The 22137-nt window shown below is 43.0% G+C and overlaps 1 protein-coding gene and 1 pseudogene across 1 annotated transcript in view; one reads left to right on the forward strand and one right to left on the reverse strand.

The window, feature by feature from the left end:
• MSN (moesin) overlaps positions 1-22137 on the reverse strand; it is a 79964-nt gene that overhangs the window by 42287 nt on the left and 15540 nt on the right. The gene's annotated exons all lie outside the window — the stretch shown is intronic.
• On the forward strand, positions 5472-11434 carry LOC136385975 (small ribosomal subunit protein uS5-like; annotated as a pseudogene).

A 22137-nucleotide genomic window follows, 5' to 3' on the forward strand; every position in this document is an offset into this window, starting at 1 on the left:
GAGTTGATGCTTCCTGCTCCTCCCCCTTCTCTCTCTCTGTGTGTGTCTCTCTCACTCCTTTCTCTCTAAAAAAATCAATCAATCAATCAATCAATCAATAAATAAATAAATAAAAGAAGCAGAGCCCAGACATCAGAAGAGCTTCAGACAATTCTAAGACCCAGCAAGATTTGGGAACTTCTGGCACAGAATACAACTCCAGGAACCAACAAGCCTCTAATGGGCTGGTATTCATAGGGCTAAGGGATGCTTATTAGAAGGGAAATACAGAAAGTAGAGAACAAGTGCGGAGAAATCTGGGCCTGGTAAAACAGTTCTCCAAAGTTAAAAGCAGTCAACCTCCACAAAAGATCAGGAATGCAATCAGTTCTGCTACTTCCTCCAAACCCCTCTGTAACCCAGTCTCCCTATTTGTAAAGTAGTCCAAAGATGAACCTTGTTCTTCCCTACCTAGTATCGTTGCTCCCACCAGCACAGATATTACTGTGCACTAAAGTAGTGTCTCTGTTGTAGAAGAAACGTAACTATGTGTTCTGAAAACCTGAACGCAAGGTCCAACCTCACCAATAACAAGCCATGAGCTCTTGACCTTTCCACCTGTAAAATGGGAATAATGATACCAACCTGGCAGAATGTTATACAGTGCTAATGCAGTGTTCCAAAACTTAAAAATCATTTGGGACACTAGTTTAAAAATCCAGATATCTGATCCCTACTCCAAACTTACTAAAAGAAGCTTTCCATAGTAATTTGCCCCAGGTGGTTCTTATTCTCTGGGGAGTTTTGAAATATATTACCATTCACGACAACATGGATGGACATTGAGAACACTATGCTAAGTGAAATAAGTAAATCAGGAAAAGCTAAGAACTTTATGATTGCTCACATATGTGGGATATAAAAATGAGACTCATGGATATAGACAAAACTGAAGTGGTTACCAGAGGGAGGAAATGGGAGAAGGGGAGTAAAGAGAAACAAATATATGTTGACAGAAAATGATTTGACTTTTGGTGATGGCCAATCAACAGTTCAAATGATGTAGAGATGTTTACCTAAAACTTATGTATTCCTTTTTAAAAAATTATTTTAGAGAGAAAGAGTAGCATCAACTCGTTGTTTCACTTAGTTCTATTTTGTTGTGTACTCATTAATTGTTTCTTATGTGTGCCCTGACCCAGGATCGAACCTGTAACCTCATTGTACTGGGACGATGCTTTATCCACTGAGCCACCCAGCCAGGGCAAAACCTATGTACATTTTTTTTGTATTTTTCTGAAGTGAGAAGCAAGGAGGCAGGGACAGACTCCCGTATACACCCAGCCAGGATCCACTCAGCATGCCCACCAGGGGGTGTTGCTCTGCCCATCTGAGTCGTTGCTCCTTTGCAACCTGAGCCATTCTAGCGCCTGAGGTGGAGGCCACGGAGCCATCCTCAGTGCTGGGGCCAACTTTGCTGTAATGGAGCCTTGGCTATGGGAGGGGAAGAGAGAGACAGAGAGGAAGGAGAAGAGGAAGGGTGGAGAAGCAGATGGGCACTTCTCCTGTGTGCCCTGGCTGGGAAATTAAACCCAGGACATCTGAACGCCAGGCCAATGCTCTACCACTGAGCCAACTGGCCAGGCCAAAACCTATGTATTCTTATTGACCAATGCCATCCCATTAAAATTAATTTCTAAATTTAAAAAATTTAAACATTTAAAAAATAAAGAAAGATAACCAGATAACTCAATTGGTTGGAATGTCATCCCAATTCAGCAAGGTTGCAGGCTTGATTCCTGGTCCAGACACATACAAGAACTAACCAATGAATGCATAAATAAGTGGAACAACAAATCAATGTCTCTCTCTCTATCTCTCTCTCTCCCTCACTCCTTCTCTCTCTCTCTTCCCCTTCTTCTCTCTCTAAAAACAATCAATCTATAAAATAATTTTAAAAAATCATCTAGCACAGATGCTATTGAAGTAAGTGGTAGGACCAGAGATATGGTCCTTCAAAACTCTTTCTGGCCCAGAGATCTTCATTACAGGGACCTTGAGATTAGGACCCAGCCTGACCTGTGGTAGCACATCGAATAAAGCCTTAACCTAGAATGCTGAGGTTGCCAGTTTGAAACTCTGGGCTTGCCTGGTCAAGGCACATATGGGAGTTGATGCTTCCTGCTCCTTCCCCTTCTGTCTCTCTCCATCCCTCTCTCTTCTCTCTAAAATAAATAAATAAATAAATAAATAAATAAATAAATAAATAAATAAATAAATAATCTAAAGATTAGGATCCAGCAGAGTGGGCTCTTCAAGCAGGAGAAAGAGATAAGACTTTGGAAATCCAATTATAAAGTTAAGTACTTTTAGGAATGGCCAAACTCTCACTCTGGCCATTGGTCAGAGCCTTCCACCATCCTCCCACCTAGTTAGCAATCTGACAGCTGGAGGAATCAGACAGTATAGATACCTCAGCAGACAAAATATACTGATCAATATGCTGTAATTAAGGCCTTCATCAAAGCCTTCTTAAGTTTTCTGCCCATTCAACACTTCACATTCATTCTTTTCCAAGAGAACTTTCAAACAATGAACAGAATTTAATTTTTGAGAGAGAGGAAAGGAGCAGTGGGGGAAGGGAGAGTGGAAAGAAGGAGAGAGAGAAGCATCAACTCATTGTTCCACTTAGTTGTGCACCCATTGATTGTTTGTCTTAGGTGCCCGGACCAAGAATCAAGCTGCCAACCTCAGGGTAGAGCTGGTGATCTCGGTGTTCCAGGATGACACTCCCCACTGCACCACCAGCCAGGGCAACAATGAGACTTTAAGTGACACTCTTCCTCTCCTGGATGCTCTGGTGTCTTGAGGAAGAGAGGAGACATGGTGTGAGGGTCCTACATTTGCGTATGGATGTCAGAAGGTTGGGGTGGAGGGGTGAGGGTAGGAATCTAAGATAGATGTGATTAATACTGGTGCATTGGAACCAGATCACACTGAAATTGATCATGCACAACTCTTCACAACTCATCCTTCAAAGATGTATTGGTAGCTTAAAATTCGCCATGCTGGCAGCAGTTACACCACAGAGATCAGTAGACAGTACAAACCATGGCTTCACCAGAGAGTTTGTTGTTAAATATTTACCAGCACATGAGACAAATGTGGGGTAAGCATCCTTACGTCTATTTTACAAATGACAAAACTGAGTCTCAATAAAGGGAAGCAACTGCCATCTCTTGGCTGCATGACCTTGGCCAAGAGCCAGGTCTGTCTGACTAGCAACAAATCCCTGGCTCTCCGTGTCAGCTCTCCAGGGAAGTAGGAAGCCCCTCCTGTTAAGGAAAAGTGGCTGACTCAAAGGGCTCCTCCATCAACTAAAAGTAAAACAAGGGGACCAGGTGTGTGTGCCTGGTGTATCACCAAGGAAAAGTGGGGGTAAATAATGCTGAACTGAGCCATGAAGGCACAGGACATTAAAGCAATATCCCCACCAGAACAGAAAGGCTGGAGTGGGGCAGGGAATGGTTTGGAAAGCCCCAATTGAACAACAGCACATTCTCAAAGTCTCTTCACAAATATCTGTCAGACATTGTGGGCTCCATAGGGAAACCCTGGAACACTCCATATCCTAGATCTCTTGAAGCCTCAATTTCCCTCGAAGTAAAATGTGAGAAACAATGCCTACCTCACTGGATTGTTGCGAGGACGACCCTAGCTTTACTTATAGAAAAGGACCTAACTTGGCACCTAGGATGTATTAGATGGTTGATAAATTTTCATTTCTTTCTTGTGCAACTTCATTATCCAATCCAGATGCTTCCAGGGACTCTGACTTATCCTTCTACAATAATAATCCTAGCCTCATGTGCACTGTTATTTACAGTTTAAAAAGGCATTTGTTCACGTGCATTCTCTCACTAAATTCAACTCTGTATGAAATGCAAGACAGAGTGAAGCACCATTTTATAGAAGAAACAAATACAGGTTCAATGAGGCAAAAAGCAAATTGTTCAAGTGTGGAGGAGTCAAACTAGAGCCTGGGTCTCCCCAGCAACCCCTACACCAGGGGTCTCAAACTCAACTCAGCATGTGGGCCGCAGAGCAAGATCACAGCCGTTCAGAGGGCCGCACTAGGTCTACAAAAGGCAATTGTTACGCAACACTTTTCTTGAACTTCGTGGATTAGTCTGTGGGCCGCACAAAATTGTTCGGCGGGCCGCGAGTTTGAGACCCCTGCCCTACACTGTCATTTTCCCTTCAAAGTTTCCCTTATTAAGGGTACAAGAAGTTCCTTCCAAAAGCTTACCTATTATTTATTTTATTCAAGAAATCTAGTGGCCTCTGCCTTCTAGCTCTGCATCAGGGTGATACAAGAGGGTCTTTTCTTGGGATAGGAGATCAAGGAAGCACAAGGGTAGGGATAGTCCTTCTTGTGGTGGAGGAGGCCAAACCATTAGCTGGGAGCAACCAACCAAGAAACAGTGGGCCAGAAATTTGTTCTGAGTCTTGCCCCAGTCACGTAGGTCAGTGGCCCCAACTGTGCTGTTTTGTTCAGTGGTTTTAAATTTTGTCATTTTTCCACAGCTCCCTGCCTCTTCACTCTCCCAAACATATAAATGCATGACATGTCAAAACACGGAGTACATGAAAAAGTAAAACTGTTATGGTTGAAGGGGGGCTGCAGCCCCTGTGGTAACTTCACCAAATATAGTTTGGAAATCACTGGACTAGCAGCTTGGGGGAAAGGGTCTAACTTTCCAGAATTCTATTCATCTTAATTCTGCTGCTGATTCCTTATGTGACTTAAAGGACTATGTGGGCCTCTGTTTCCACATCTGTAATCTAAGGTGGTCAGACCAGTCAGCTTCGAAAGGCCCTCTTCAGCACTGTGATTCCAGGAAAATGGAGCCTGGAAATCCCCACAGTGGAGAACAATGAAGAGACCAACAAAAGCAACACCCCATTACTAAACTCCAGAGAGCCCCTCAGCCTCTGGTGACTGAACTCAACTCTGCAGGCAGTTCCTCAAGTATTGGGTAAATGGCGTCTGGGCGGGTAGGCAGACAGGCAGGAAGGCGGGCGCCACACCCTCCCTTGCACAGGAAGCTAGCTACATCCTCTTTTCCCCACCCCAGGCAGAAGATCTCCAAAGGTCCCCAGCAGAAGTAGTGGGGGAGGGGAGAAGAAGAGGATGGCCCTAAAAGGAAACTGAACATGCAAATCACCTCAGTGTGCTAGGTAGGAAGCCATGGGGGGTATGAAAGCCCTGGCAAAAAGCAACAAGGCAAGCCCATTCTCTATGGGGGCCCAGCTCTCCTGACAAAAGCCTAGCCAAAATAGCCTATAGCTTCAAACATCACAAGGCATAGGCTAGTATAGTGGGCAACCTTGACCTACCCGCCCCTTGCACTAAATTTCTCCAGCCTGAAGACTTGGGACTCATTCACAGGTAGTTACAGTTCTTTCTTGGGTAAGAACTCAGATATGCCATGGGTAGACGACTAGACACGAGTGAAGACTACAAAATACAGGGGCTCTTCATTCCTCTTAAAGTCGAGGAGGCAGGCACCAACTCACATGGCCACACCAGCAGCCCACTTTCCCTTACCACCCTCATACCCTGTGACTGGGACCCAGCCCTCCCCACATCCTGTTCTCAGAGAACACGTGACTGCCTGGGGAAATACACTGACATTTACCACACTTCCCCTCCTTGAAGGAAGCTTTGGTTGACTGGGGAGTGGGCTGGAGTTCTCTGCCTTATTAAGCTGAATAATATGGAATAAATCTCCCAGTTTCACAGACAAGGCACAGGAAGGGTGACCAATTAGCAGTAGGAACACCTTCCACAATCAGAGGATACATGCATAGAGACAGAGGGTGATGGTCCAAAGTAGTTCTGGAAAAAATGAATTTTCTGGAAAAACACAAATTGGCAACTTCTCCTACATTTGGAAACTGAAAGACAATATGCCAATGCTCTCCCTTGATTAATGAAACAGAAGATGCAAAAATACAATAAACTTATTTTTTTTTTTTTAAAAAAAAAAAAAAAAAGGTTCCCAAACACCAAAAATCTCACTACACATGGTTTTTAGATTCCAGTATCAACATTTCTGTTAAAGCAGCATGATTTGCAGTTTTAACAGGCCTAGAGTGGCTTTGACAACTTGGAAAAAGAAAATGACTTCAGATCCATATGATCAGCTCCCCCAACAAACTCAGAGGAAGGGATGGTGAGGTGGAACCACAGTCTGAGCCCACTCATTGTTCAATTTCTCCTCACTCCTCTCTAACCAGCTGACTCCCTGGCTCCCCTTTGTCTTCCTTCCCCAAACTATAAGCAGCAAAGAATGTGGCTAAACATTCATACGAGTATTCAGGGAAGGCCTCTTCAGTCATGCAGGGTGAGAAATCAGAAGACAGAAGCCACTCCAGAGCACTGCCTCACTAAGTACAGACCTTCAATATGTCATGATACCTGGCTAGGTAGAGGACCTTGGCTGATGCCAGTTCCATTCAGCCTGCTAGTCCCCCACACCTAATCTTGCAGCCTAATCTAACTCTTGCCCCATCAAGGAACAAGGTTCATTACATAGGGCTTAAGGAAAAACCAACTCTTAGTACCTGCCTCCAGTGGATGTGCAGAAGTTGAAGAGTAGCCTTATAACTGCCCTAAGTATCTCTGTTTAAAGCTACACACTCAGTCTCCATTTTTGTCATGGTCACCTTCGTGGAAACAGAGGTATAAAGAGTCCAAATAATGCCCTTGAATTCTATGGGTCTATGTGTGTTTTGGATATGTCCCAGGGTGGGGCAGTAAGACAACAGAGACATGACACCCAGCTCATTAGTTTTGGTCTCTATGTAGATTGGTATAACTTCTCTAAAAAATGTATTTGTATTTTATGAGTTGATGAAGCCACATCTTGCCCTTCCAGCCACAAATTCAGCTACCAATTTACTAAGGCTGGCAAAAACTGTTTAACCTATCCAGCTAACAATACTGGGGGTTTTAGCACCCCTACCACCATATACACAATCTTTGCACCCCCTAATGCTAAGGTGAATATGCATGAAACCACTTACCCCCACACACATACACATATTAGATAGAAGCAGGAAAGAGGCAAACCAAACCTCTACAGAAATTACTCAGCAGCCTCCCTAATGGCCCATGCAATAGACATTGCTCCATAATCCAAAGCAAGTCTTACAATTTTACCTACAATTCTAGTAAGACCTAGAAGAGCAAACAGAGTCATTTCCTACCTACTTCAGATATTTTAGAAAGGACTCATATCCCTGAGACAGTCACATATAAATGTACACACATGCTGTTCATAAGCCACCAAGTTATCAGAAACCCAATAGAGAGCAGGCCTTGAGATGATTTTAATACTTAAACATGTGCATGTATGTATAAAAGCCTGTCGAGTGAGCATGTAAGAATTTTGGGGGAGGGTTTAGAGGGGGCAACAAGCAGACAAATGAATATGGACTTAACCATTCTGTACAGCAAGGGCTGTGATAAGGGTAATCAAAGAAAACTGTGGAAACATAAAGAGAGACCCAGGCCATAATAGAAGAGCTGAGAACACAGAAAGTTTCTAAAGGAATAACTGACCTGTCCTGAAGAATAAATAAGACTGCCACAGGGAAAAGGTATTAAAGAGAAAGGGAAGCTCATGGTGTTCAGGGGAGAGAAATAGCATGTACAAACACAAAGGCAATGTGTGTGTGTGTGTGTGTGTGTGTGTGTGTGTGTGTGTGTGTGTGTGAGAGAGAGAGAGAGAGAGAGAGAGAGAGAGAGAGACCTCCAAATGACACAGGGAAATATACAATACGCAAGAAAATACCCAAAAGCACAATGTTAAGGACTGCCTCCTTTCCCACCTCCCTGACCCTTTTCCCAGAATCTATCAAAAGAGAATTTGAGACCTTCTGCTACCACAGTATGAGGCACTAGCTCCTCAGATATGGGGAAGAGGTGTATCATAGACAGAGACAGAAGCACCTGAACAAAAAGCCAGACAAGGTGGTCTAATGCACAAGATATAGATAGGAAGCTGGCTGTTTTGCACAGCCCTACTGAGGCACCAGCTTAACTTAATGAATACTTCCCACCTTCACTCCCACAAACCTTGGGGGAACCACTCTCCAGACCTCAAAGGAGTCTACCACAACCTACTTTGAGTCCATATGGAAAACCTATCTATTTACAGATAGACCTGGAAGGGAGACAAGACTAAGAGGCCCCCTGCACCCACATCCCACAACACACACAAAGAGGAAGTGAAAGTTAGCAGCGCACTGAGGGCTTGGGGTGGGTCTCAGCCAGTGCTGCATGGCTTCTGCGAAGAGGCATGGGCCCACTGATTTCACAAACTGTTTTGCCCTCTTGAGTAAAAGTTCCTGTAATCATTTTCTCCTCCGCACATCCTCTATTCTTTATGCCCATAACCATGCTTTGTGTATAACCTTGGTTTCATATACCTCTTCTCCCTTTCCCCATTCCCTCATTCTGGGACTCTCAAGGCTCCCCAAAACTGGGGTTCGTCTTCAGAAAGCAATAGACACACCCACATGAATTCTCAGATTGTTTCTCCTCAACTGCAGCAGAAGGCACACTGGGCTTCACCACAAACTAAGCCAGTCGTTGGCATCACTGCTTATACTATCTGTTTCCTCATCTATTAAAAACAATCACACAGAAATAGAGTATTATAAGGAGCACACTTACAAACTAGAGGTAAAGCTTAACTGGGGTCCTAAAATTCTTTGATCTCAAGTACTCACAGAGAGAAAAAAATATGATGAAAGATATTAAGAGGAATGGAGCATTTATCAAGCACCCAAAATATGTCAGGTACCCTTCTAAGTGGACTTTTACAACCATGAGCTCTTTTCTCTCACACAAATCCCAAGGAAATGAGTTTCATTTTTATCTCCATTTTATTTATTCATTCATTTTAGAAGGGAGAGAGAGAAAGAAGGGGGGAGGAGCAGGGAGCTTCAACTCCCATATGTGCCTTGACTGGGCAAGGCCAGGGTTTTGAACCGGCAACCTCAGCATTCCAGGTCGACGCTTTATCCACTGCGCCACCACAGGCCAGGCTTATCTCCATTTTAAAGATGAAAAACTAAGGTTCAGAAAAGTTAAATACCTATTCAAGATCATGAAGCTGTAAGTAATGGTTAAAATGATTCCATATAACTAGCCTACTTCATTTATCTTATGGCTACTACTCTCCTTTCTCTCAAGTCATCTTTATCAATGCTGAACAGACTCCCATCCAAAAAAGTAACAGGAAAACCTAAGGAACTTTATTTGGAATGTTCAACCATTCACTGCCACCTTAAAACCATTTAAGTTAACCTTACTCACTGATCATCCACAAATATGGTTTATTCTTTGAGAGTCAGAAATATTTGTGCATATTCAACAAGTCTTCTACACTGTTGGGGGTAAAGGTTCAGAGCATTGTGGACATTAGTGGAGGAGAAAGGAGACACAGCCCTGGTGAGTGCTGTTTGCCCCCTTGTGCCCTGGTTACTTTTAGTCAGAAAGCCTAATGGTTGAGTCTCCCAGGTCTAATAGACTGCAATTGGGTGGCCATCTACAATCCTAGGCATATTTGGGGAAAGATGGGCAATGCAAAAAGGAAAGAAAAGGCATTACAGAGCAGATCTCATGCAACTCCTCTTGGCACAGTGCTCTCTCCAGTCCAGTATTCTCAAAGACTTGGCACAAATGGGCGTGGATGGCCAAAAAGGCATGTACCCACATAAACACACAACAGCTAACACAGTGCCCCCCTTCCAAACACTGTGTAAGGACTACAGAATGAGCTGGGAATGCCTTCCTGTCTGGGTAAGCTTATCACTAAAGCTATGCTTGTAGTATCATTCCCCCACAATTCCAAACAGTCTCAGTATCTTGCTCCTAAAGTACCCAGAATTCCTTCTGTTCAAGCATGGTCTCACAATAACACAAAGGAGGCACCCTCCCAAACAGCCAGAGATGAAGTGTGGGGGAAAGAACAGGAAGAGCTAACCTGAGCTCCAGAATCCCCTAGTGAGTACAGCTTTCTGCTGTTGTGTTCTTGTACTCAAATCTCCTTAATTACTGTGTGGGAAAGAACAAGAAGAGCTAACCTGAGCTCCAGAATCGCCTAGTGGGTACAGGTTTCTGCTGTTGTGTTCTTGTACTCAAATCTCCTTAATTACTATCAACAGCAGCTGCATACTAATCAGACTTGGGGCCATCTGGGAGAATTCAGCAAGAGCATCTGGGACTGAAGTTTAGGCCAGGCCAAGAATGCATAGCTCATGGAGGCAAGGCAGAGGACAAGGAGTGGATCTCCCTCACCAAGCTGGGCTGCATGGTCAAGGACATGAGTATTAAGTCTCTAGAGGAAATCTATCTCTTCTCCCTCCCTGCCCATCAGGGAATCTGAGATCATTAACTTTCTCTGGGGGTATTGAAAATTATGCATGTGTAGGCCCTGGCCAGTTGGCTCAGTGGTAGAGCATTGGCCCAGCATGTGACTGTCCTGGATTTGATTCCCGGTCAAGGCACACAGAAGAAGCAACCATCTGATTCTCCTCCCCTACACCTTCTCTCTCTGTCTCTCTCTGTCTCTGTCTCTCTCTCTCTCTTTTTCTCTCTCCCTTCCCCTCCCATAGCCATGACTGGTTCGGTTATAGCGCATCAGCCTCAGCACTGAGGATAGCTCTGTGGAGCCTCTGCCTCAGATGCTAAAAAAACAAACAAACAAACAAAAAAAAAAAAACAGCTCAGTTATGAGCATGGCCCCAGATAGGCAGAGAATCAGCCCCAGATAGGCCTTGCCAGGTAGATCCCAGTCAGGGTGCATGCAAGAGTCTCTCTCTCTATCTCCCCTCCTTTCACTTAGAAAAGAAGAAAAAAATCATGCCAGTGTAAACCTGTCTTGGCCAGAGGTCCCAATTCAAGGCATCTGTCATCATCAGGAGACTACAATGGACATGTCAGTCTCGGTGGTAAGTGCTCCAGTGAGGTAGCCACTGCCATCTGGGAGCCATCATTACTGTTCAGAAAGACTATTGTAGGAACAAGATTGGCAAGCTCCACACTGTTCCTTGCAAAGTGACTTGCTGCTATGCTGGTGTGCCTCATCCCAGCACCCAGGAACAGTGGCATTGTTTCAGCCTCTTGTGCCCAAAAAGCTACTGATAATGGCTGGTATTGATTGCTGCTACACCTCAGCCAGGGGCTGCAATGCCACCCCAGGGAACTTCCCCAAGGTGACCTTTGATGCAGTCTCCAGATTTAAAGCTCCTATCCCTGAACTCTGGAAAAAGACTGTGTTCACCAAGTCTCCCTATCAGGAAATCACTGGCCACCTTACGAAGACTCACACCAGTTTCTTTGCAGAAAACCCAGGCTCCAGCTGTGGCCACAATATAATTTTATACAAACAACAACAATAATAATAATAAATAATAAAGTGAATTAAGCCCATTTTAAAAAAATGTAAAACATTCTTGTAATGCATACAAAAACAGGTCTAGCAAGTAAGTTTGCCAATTGCTAGACTAGACTAAATATTGGCAGGCTAGTTACTCCACTCACTATCAGCAAGGCCTCAAACCCAGACTAACAGATCTCTTCATATTCTGTTTTCCATAGAAGATGGGCAGCAAGGATCTTATCTGAAAGTTAGCCAGATAACTGGCCTAGAAAATCATACACAGTAGCCTTCTCCCTAAGTAAAGGCACTGGGGGAGGGAGTAGGTAATAAGCTTAGACCACTAGCCATCTTCCCCAAAGGCTCTTTCACATACCAGAAAGATCCTGTGCCAAGCTGATAGCCCTCAACAGCAGCCCCCAGGCCAGGGGCTGAGCCATAGAGAGCTTGGCCTCTAGGCCTCTGGCTCCAAACTCTAGCCTTGAAGTGCAGGAGGCATACATTAAGAAGAAGTAAAAAGGGAACCATCCTAGCTGGCCTATTAGGAGTTCAGGAAATACAATTTGACTTTGGGTGAGGGGTATGACATAATCAAATGTCAAAATAATCTGGAGAGGTTTTCTCTGAACATATGTACCCTGATTTATCAATGTCACCCCATTAAAATTAATTTAAAAAAAAAAGAAAAAAAAAGAGTTCAGGAAATAAAGGGATGGACATATGTGGCTTGCTTGCCTCCTAACTCCTTAGAAAAGGTTTGGAGGATAAAAGGAAATTAAGTTGAAGATGCCAAACTTAGTGGTAGGGAGAGTTAAAATTAAAACTAATGCCAATCACAACCTTGGTATCCACAGGCTAAAGAACTCTATTAATAGCCAACACTGCAGTCTGACAAGGCCGTGGAGCAGTGGATGGAGCATCAGACTGGGATGCGGAGGACCCAGGTTCGAAACCCCAAGATGAACAGCTTGTGCACTGGGCTCAGCTGGTTTGAGCAAGGCTCACCAGCTTGAGCTTGAGGTCACTGGCTTGAGCAGGGGGTCAATCGATTTGCTGTACCTCCCCCACCCCATACCCATCAAGGCACATATGAGAAAGCAATCAATGAACATCTAAGGTGCAAGAACAAAGAATTGATGCTTCTCATCTCGCTCCCTTCCTGTGTGTCTGTCCCTCTTTCTGTCTCTATCACACACACACACACACACACACACACACACACACACAAAGCCAACACTGAACACAAGCCTTTCTCTCCTCTGAACTAGGTCTAGGATCCTCAAGGGTCCAGTTAGCACTTTTCTCACAAGGAATTGGTAAAAAAATAATTCAGGAATACCACATTCTACCCTCCCACCCACACCATGCTCCTGCTTCTATAATTGCCCCTTTTGTAGAGAAAAAAAAAGAAAAATGTAAAACATGTACATGTGAAAGCAAGTATACCCTAAAAGCCAACTACCTAAGAACATGGACTTCTGGATACTAGATGTGCCATAGATAACCAATGCTCAGATGCAGCCCTTTCCTCCTCATTAGCTTCCAGATTCTTCCCCCAAGAGATAGAGGACTTCTAGTGAATCTAGTCTGACTCAAGGGAGTGTAAAGAAAAGAAATGCCTTCAAACACATTCAGCAGCTACTGAACACCTGCAAACAATAGGGCAAGATATTGGGCACTGAGAATACAGAGATTATGACAAGTCCTTACTTCAAGAGGTTCCCTATCTAGTAGTAAAAATATGTAATTATTGGATCCCACAGAATGCAGCATGTGCTATATCTACCCTAAAACTCCTAGCCACTTTCCTCCACAAATGAAAATTTCCTCTGGAGGCTGGTGGGAGAAAGAAACCAACATGTCCTCCTGGTGCTGCCTAGTCTCCACATTAAGCAAGTTCCTGTGTCTTTGGGAGGGATTAGAACAAAGTCCTCTTTCCTACCAAACAAGGAGCTTATTCTCTAATTGGAATGCCACATATAAAACAGTGGGAACATAACCAAAGACCACACTGTGATATAGTGCTAAAGCTTCTGGGAGAGCTTGGTGCACTGTGAAAAGTATAGGAGCAGCAGGGCCTGGGCCCAAGCCAGGTGTCAACACCATCCAGCTGAAACAGAAATCAGAGAATAAGCAGTCTACACTTCCGAAGCACCTTGTCTTGGATACAGGGCGCGGTCCCATCCTAGCACTTCATATAGAACTGAGGAATGCAGTCACCAGGTCCTTGAGCTCTTACTCACCAACTCCCTGTAATGTTCCCTTGGTATCCACAGCATTACTCACTTCCCACCTGTCCAATTCACCCCCCCCACGGGTCTTTACATGCCCAGACAGAAAATTTGTATTCTAAAAAGAGATGCTTACCTCCCTTGGGTCCAGTTAGTTACTTTGAACCGCAATGCTTTCTTCAGCCCCTAGAGTCACTAGTCATAAGTTCAAATTGGTGGGGTACATAGCTAATCTAAGCCCAATTCTCAAGTTTAAAGGCTGCCCAATTGAATTGTGAGGGTCACCTTTACTTCCAGCTATGAGAGTGGGGTAGAAAGAGCCTTGGATAGAAAACCAAATGATCTCAGATGGAACCATTCTGTGTTGTCATGGGCATAGGCTGCCTCTTTCTCGCACTCAGTTTTTTCAGATATAATATGGATAGGCTTCCATTAGGAATGTAGTTAACAGCCTTGGCCCAACATTAGAATAGCCTACGAATGCTCTTAAAAAATACTGATGCCCAAAGCCAGAACTATTAATCAGAGTCTATTCGTGCTTCCACTAGCTGGCCAAGACCAACTGCATAGGCAAGCTGGACTCCCCTAGTTGATGAGAAGGCAAGGAGGTTAGTTGGTCCGATGCAAAACTCAGTCCCCTACTTACTATAAGAAAGGCAATTCTAACAGTTAAACTTGACCTTCATTCTGGCCCCTAGAGTCACTAGTCATAAGTTCAAAATTCCTCTATTTCCCAATATGGCTTCAAATCCACAAGAAAAAATATATATCAGCACTAGTAAATTCAACTTCACGTGCTTTGATATCAAGCAAGCATTATGACTTTTCCTTCTTCTAAAGGACCAGGCTTATCAGCCATTAGAAACTGTGTTAATCCATTTGCTACATCTGGTCTCTACGGCCCAACTTTAAGGACATCATACCTTACACAGAGAGGATAGTGACAAGGAATAACTGTTCTTCCTGTTTCCATCACCTTTGGCTGCTCTAGTGACACATTCTCATGTGACTGTGTCACATTCCTGAGGGCTTACCAACTACTTATGACCAGGGACTATCTGGCCAGGAACTACACTAAACTGTCTATCTCATGACGTCATCCTATTGCCTATTTCTGGTGGGTTCCCTAAGAATTACCTTTACAGAGCGCCTCTTTCCTCCTCCCACCATCACCTACCTACCCTTCCACCCAGTTATGCTTCTGAACATTCCAAGGCCCTGTTTCCTCTTCAAAAGCCAGACATAGCTAACAACTCCCAACCACTTAGAGCTGGTGGAGTTATCATTTGGCCCAGTTCCTCACAGAATGAGAATATTTATGAGATAGATACTGCCACCGTGTACCCAAAGTGGGACAGACCAGTCCACATTGTTGGGGGAATGTATAATTTCTGAATAAATCATAGACATTCAGAGCAGAAATGACTCTCAAAGATTAGCCAAGCCAACTCCTTATAGAAGAGACCATGGCCTCAGAAGGGGCAAGGGATTGGCCAAAACTGCTCTGGGAAGCCAGCAACAGAGCCCAGACTAAACACCAGCTCCTCCACATCAGAAGACTGATCACTCCATGGCTCACAAGTACCTCCTCTACTCAACAAGTTGGACCAATGCTCATGCTTCCCACAAAGCACAAACAAGACCCTACATTAACTAGGTCTAAGCAATCCCCAAACAACTTTCACTTCCTAACAAGCAACATTTCTTTATGTGTCCAGGAGCAAGGCAAAGCTAAGTAAGTTATTGGCTCAACCAGCTGGAAAGCTCATCTAGCCTTGAAGGCAGTGGTCTGACTCTAGCAAGAAGGGTGGCACAAGAAGTCAGCTTCAAAACAAGAGTCAGCCCAGGTCTCAGATAGGCAGAACATGAACAACATGACATCCGCACACAGAGTTAACTACTAGAATTCTCTCTAAACTTTATTCTCCACTCATGATATTTTTGAAGAAGAAAACTGAAGGGAGTTGGGCAACTATTGGAACAAGGAAAGAGTTAAATGCTTAAAGCTGAAACTTCCTTTCTATCCTCAGAACCATGGCCTAACCATGACTAGAGCATAAGTCCAGGCTTTATGAAACAACACGTCTCCTCTAAACACACCCCACCCTATGCAGAGTCTAAAACGAAAGTCTTCTATTTCGCACTCAAGTCCTGTCTCCCTTATTCACTAGCTGATTTTTGCAGTCACTTAACTTCTTTGAGCCTCAGTTTCCCTATGTTAAAAAGTGGGAATAATAATTCTTAGCCTGCCAACTGTAGTTATTTAATATCAAATGACATAATAGTAGGGGTAAAAGGACTTTGACAACTATAATGAATATCACAAATGTAGACATTATCAGTGTTTTGTAGGAGACTTTTTTTTCTCTTGGTAAAGACATGGGGTGAGAAAAGCTAGAAACACTGAAAAAGCATTGCAGGGCAATGCCAGGCAACCTGTAAAGGGATCCCTTCAATTCACATTTGACAGGGCTGTTTTAAACAGGGAACTACAACTTGGATAGCAAGAAACCATTTTGTAAACTTATACCTCCCTCCTAGCTTCCTAACTCTAGTATATCCTTTTCTGGGATTTTCAGCAGCTTAATGTTCCAAAGGAACTTGCCTAGAGAGGTCTCTATTAGGTATTTCAGAATTTCTTTAGTCTTGGCTCATACTGACAAAGGCTAAATCCCAGTAGAGTCAGGGGAAGAGAAAACTATTCAAACCCTCCCTAGAATAATAGTCTATATAGGGCAATCTCATACATGGTCTTTTCTGCCTCTGCTCTTTAAAGGGCTGCCTCCCTCCCAATCCCAGCCTCATAAATTTGTTACTCATACCTGAGTTCATGCCTAGAGACCAAAGTTCACCATTTTCCTTGTGGTTAAGGTAAATTATCTACATCACCTGTGGATAACTCAGCTGTAGCAAACTAACCACTTTATTTGGGGATTATTTTTGAAAATATTTATCTTAACTAATTATGTCTTGTTTGGACTATCAGAAGAACCAAGGAAGTTTGCATTCCCTGGACTGACATGGCTTGGAATACGTTATCCACAGGTACCCCGGAAAAGAAAATTTTGTTATAGGTGGATGAGAGCTCCTTATATGGCAATGTAAAATTGATCCCAAATGGTCTATAAGTGACCTGTTCAACCAAAGTGAACTTTCTTGATAACTACGTCTTACCCTTTTAAGAATCATAACTATCTTTAATGGAGAGGTAGAAGTCTTTCATCCACTGACACAGTCTACTGGCTTTGTCAACAGAGGCTGTTAAAACATTATTTAAGCTTCTCTGAGTACCTAAATCTGAATGATTTTCTATAGAACTAACATCTGAGGATTTTCCAGTGTTCTCTTATTCACGTTTCCCACCAACTCTGAGGCCAGCATTATCATCCCCATTTAACTAATGAAGAATCAGAGGCTCAGAAAGGTCAACATTGAAACACAGAACTTCCTAAGTGCCTGGTCTAAAATAAACACCTGGAGATACTTTGGATCCAAGCCTTCTGAATTAGCTTAATGAAAAGCAAGAACATGCCTGACCAGGTGGTGGTGCAGTGGATAGAGCATTGGGCTGGGATGCGGAGGACCCAGGTTCGAGACCCCGAGGACTCCAGCTTGAGCGTGGGCCCATCTGGTTTGAGCAAGGCTCACCAACTTGGACCCAAGGTCGCTGGCTTGAGCAAGTGGTTACTCGGTCTGCTGTAGCCCCACGATCAAGGCACATATGAGAAAGCAATCAATAAACAACTAAGGTGCCGCAACAAAGACTTGATTCTTCTCATCTCTCTCCCTTCCTGTCTGTTTGTCCCTATCTGTCCCTCTCTCTGACTCTCTCTGTTAAAAAAGAAAAGCAAGCATTATTTTACTTTACAAATATTACTTTACCCAGTAAACCTATCATTTAGAATCAAAGAACATATAAAGAGCTTCCCAGGAAGAAAAAGCTAAAGGAGTTCATTACCACCAAACCAGTTATTATATGAAATGTTCAAGGGTCTTCTTTATAAAGAAGATGAAAAAAAAAGATAAAAACTGTGAAAAATAAAATGGCAATAAATATATATCTATCAACAATTGAACCTAAAAAAAAAACCAAAATAAACGAATAAGCAAAATAGAAACAGACTCATAGATATAGAGAACATTTGCTAGATGGGCGGGGGATGGGGGTTTGGGTGAAAAAGGTGATGGGATTAAAAAGTACAAATTGGCAGTTACAGAGTAGTCATGGGGATGAAAAGTATAGCACAGGGAATATAGTCGATAATGTTTTAATTATGTATGGTGTCGGATACAAGAGGGATGGTCACTTAGTAAGTTATATAATGTGTAATCCCTGGGGTATACACCTGAAACTAATTTAATATTGTATGCCAACTGTAATTAAAACATTAAAAAATTATTAAAAAGAAAAAAGAATGTCATTCCCCCTCCATTTTTGAAGTCTGATCTCAGAGCCTTGCTCTGCCTGCCCCACAAGGATTTAGAAAGATCCAATCCTCAAAATCTGTTTGTCTAAAGGAGAAGGTAATAATACCTGCAGTGGCCCATAGTCTGGCACACTCAAGGTCAACCTCTGGTGGCTGAATGTCCAGGATTAATGGCTGGGCAAACAGGAGCTCTGATCCACCCACTGTGAAAGTTTGAGAACTAATAAGACAAGAGAAGGGTGGAACATTCCATTAGTGAGCAAAGAGAGCCCACATTTCTGGTAATTCTATTTCTCTTGGGAAGGCCTGGCTCTTTCAACACAACCAATATCCTCAAGCTAGCAAGCTCCTAAAATCAGAAGCAGCCACTGGGGTAGATATTTTTCCTAATATATTGTATGGTTATTTGCATGTCTCAAGTTTCTATCTTCCTCAACTCTTCAAATGTATGGCTCAGCTACGGCTCAGTGTTTTGCGATATTCTACTCTCCTGACACCTGGACTAGATTCTTGGTAAGTAAGGTAGGGGGTATAATCTAATTCAGCTTCCCTGCTCTTGTTTGGAAAAGATTGGAAAAGCATGTGCCCATCACCAGCACACACCCAGCTTCTTTAACCTCAGACAGCTATGCCATCCAGAGATCTTCTGAGGAAGAAGGCTCTCAGTCTGGTACTATTTGGAATCAAATGACCCCAAACTGGCAAAACCACAGAAAAGGGAGGAACCACATCAAGCAGAGAAAAGTGGTATACCCTACTGCCAATCACTCCACTAAGATCATTTAGGCACAATTAAAATCAAAGCAATTTCTAGGTGTGGGGCCTACTGAGTTTAGAAAGGGGAGCAGCTTTCATCCTCCCACACTTTAGACCAAAAGAAGGGCTATAACTCCCACCTTCTCCAGAAAGCCTTCTGTTTCAGGCAGGCAAGCCCCTACAATGTTCTATTTCCCACTCCACAAAGAATATGGGCCCTTTTCATTTGATAGATTTTAAGTGTTATACCCATTTGATAATTTGCTTATTAATTAGCCCATACAGACATTAAAATCTGATTTGACATGATAAGATAGCCATCACATAGTAGAAAAAAGGAAGTTGCAGAACAGTATGGATTTGTCGTATATGTGTTTTTAAAGTTATATGTGCATAAATGCATTTAAAAAGAGGTTCACATAACTGGTTAATGATGGTTTTCTCTGGAGAATAGAGTCACAAACAGAAGACAGGGGATTTTATATTTTTTAGTGCTGTTTCATTTCTTGTAGCAAGTATGTGTTCATTCCATAATTTACAAATCAGGCCCTGGCAGGTTAGCTCAGTTGGTTAAGAGTATCATCCCAAAATGACAAAGTTGTGAATTTGAGCCCTGGTCGGAGCACACACGGGAAGCAACAAAAGAATGCACGACTGAGTGGAACAATAAATGAATGCTTCCCTTCTCTCTCCCCTCCTCTCTCTGTCTCTCTAAAAATCAATTTAAAAAAAAAAATAAGCCCAGGCTGGATAGCTTGGTTGGTTGGAGCATCAATCTGGAGCACAAAGGTTGCCGGTTTGATTCCCCATTCAAGGCACATATAGGAACAGCATGATGTTTCTGTCTCTCTCTCTCTCCCTGCCTCTTTCTCAAAAAAAAAAAAATTACAAATCAAAAATTATAAAATAAATCAAGTCTATTTATATTTAAGTCTGCCCTACCAAACAGCACAGAATATCTATTAACATTCTTTACATGGTGTCTAGCTTGGCACTGTAAGAACAGAAAATAAATTCTTTAAAGATTAGATGACTATCATGGGAATACAACATACAACATAGGGAATATTGTCAATAATACTGTAATAACTACATTTTGTGCTGGGAGGGTGCTAGACTTACCAAGGGGATCACTTCTTAAGATATATAAATGTCTGGCCACTATGCTGTACACCTGAAACTAATATAATACTGAATGTCAACTGCAATTAAAAAGTAAAACAACATTTTAAAAATAAACTAAAATAAATAAATAAAAACAAGATAACATTCAGAGGCTTTCACTATTTTAGAGCACAGGACCCATCTAATAGGCCTAAAACCTCTCAATGCTGGTGACACCCTTTCTCAGAAACGGATGGGAGAAAGAATACCTCTTATTGCTCCCCAAATTAGCCTACTTTGACTAAAACATGTCCAAATCTGCAAAGATGTACAACTCTGGGCCCTAAGGCAGCTTGGGTGATAGTGGCAACAGCAGCAACCACAGGAGAACACAGCTTCTAAGTACCCCAACTTGAGCTCTATAGCAGTGGTCCCCAACCCCTGGGCCGCGGGGTACAGGTCCATGGGCCATTTGGTACCGATCCACAGAGAAAGAATAAATAACTTACATTATTTCCATTTTATTTATATTTAAGTCTGAAAGATGTTTTATTTTTAAAAATGACCAGATTCCCTCTGTTACATCCGTCTAAGACTCATTCTTGATGCTTATCTCAGTCACGTGATACATTTATCCGTCCCACCCTAAAGGCCGGTCCATGAAAATATTTTCTGATATTAAACCAGTCCGTGGCCCAAAAAGGGTTGGGGACCACTGCTCTATAGGACTTCCCTGCAGTCCTCCCCTAATCTGTGCTCGGTCCTGCCCATCCTTGGGCACAGTAGCCAACTCAGTCCCTAAACCTCAGAAGCACAAAATCTCTCAGGATTAGGTTATACAATGCAGCCCAGCCTGCTGGCCATACCACAATGAGCCATGTGCACACACAAAAAAGTTTTAAACTGCGTAATGCTTCAAATATGTACTGTAGGGCCAAACTCTAGGTTGCTTCACAAAGGCAGATAGAAATGGTTTGCACGGCTGCCTATTAGACTCCACTGAAATGTTTGATTTGAATATTGCCCCTTGACATGAATATATTGTATTGTGTAAAGACATGGAAAAAGGGACTGGAAATTGGCTGTGAACAAGCTGGCCACTTACAGGTAAATAGGTTCTCCAAGGTGTACAAAAGGGATGACTCCTCCCCATTCCTTGGCACTACTCAGCTGGATCCACATTACATAATTTCCAGCAGGCCACTAGAATTGTTGTTTGGCAAAGGAATCTTAAAGACATTTCCATCTTGACAACAGTAGCTATTAATCTATGTATTCAACAAGTATTTGTTGTATACCTCTTCTATGCTAGGTACTGTGCTCAATACTTGGGATACAGTGGGTAGTGGGAATCCAGCACTCTTCTCATGAAGCTTACATTCTTAGTATGCTAGCCCTGATAAAATGAAAAAAACAAACAAAACAAAACAAAAAAAAAACACCTGAGTACCTTGAAACCAAGACCTGCTTCTACCCCTGACTTATTAAGTGACTTTGAGCAAGTCCCTTCCCCTGGTTGTATCTTATAGTTAACTAGCAGATCTTCCATAGAGTCAGTTACTTGTTTTCTTTATAAAAGATAAAACTCTGACGTGGAATGCGGGTTTTCAAATGGCCAGGAGAGCAGCAAGAAGCCACAGGTCCCATGTGGAGAACAAAGCACCCTTGGTGGAGGAGAAGCTACATCATAAGACCTTAAATCTGGCTAGGATGTTCCCATAGAGCTTTTTGCACAACACAGGTGGGATAGGCAAGCCTTTGAAGAGCACATAGTCTGTGACAGACACAGGGACTCATAACAGTGCATGGTAGGGTTGGGGCCAGAGGCCTAAAATGTGCTTAGTTTTACTTCAGCTTCTATAAATACTTCCACTTCCAATAGAAGGGATGTTAGAAAATCCTCTACTCTAGTACCACTCATCTGATGCAAAAGAATGGAAGAAAGGGTGGCACCTCTGTCGCCAGATGCTTGTGGCCATTCTTGAGTAGGGCTGTGCTGGAGCCAGTTGGAGCTATGCTGCTCAGGTGAGTAGGGAGATGGGATTTCCCTGCATATCTTCCAAATGCACCAGGCTGTCAGGTACCTATAAAAATACTTGCTACAGGAAACTGTAGCATCTGGCATTCTGGGCTCAAGGCTTGATGGGAAACAAACATAGAACAGAACTTTAAAAGGCCAACTGA

This window comes from Saccopteryx leptura, chromosome X, assembly GCF_036850995.1.
Source record: "Saccopteryx leptura isolate mSacLep1 chromosome X, mSacLep1_pri_phased_curated, whole genome shotgun sequence".
NCBI classification, from domain to species: Eukaryota; Metazoa; Chordata; class Mammalia; order Chiroptera; family Emballonuridae; genus Saccopteryx; species Saccopteryx leptura.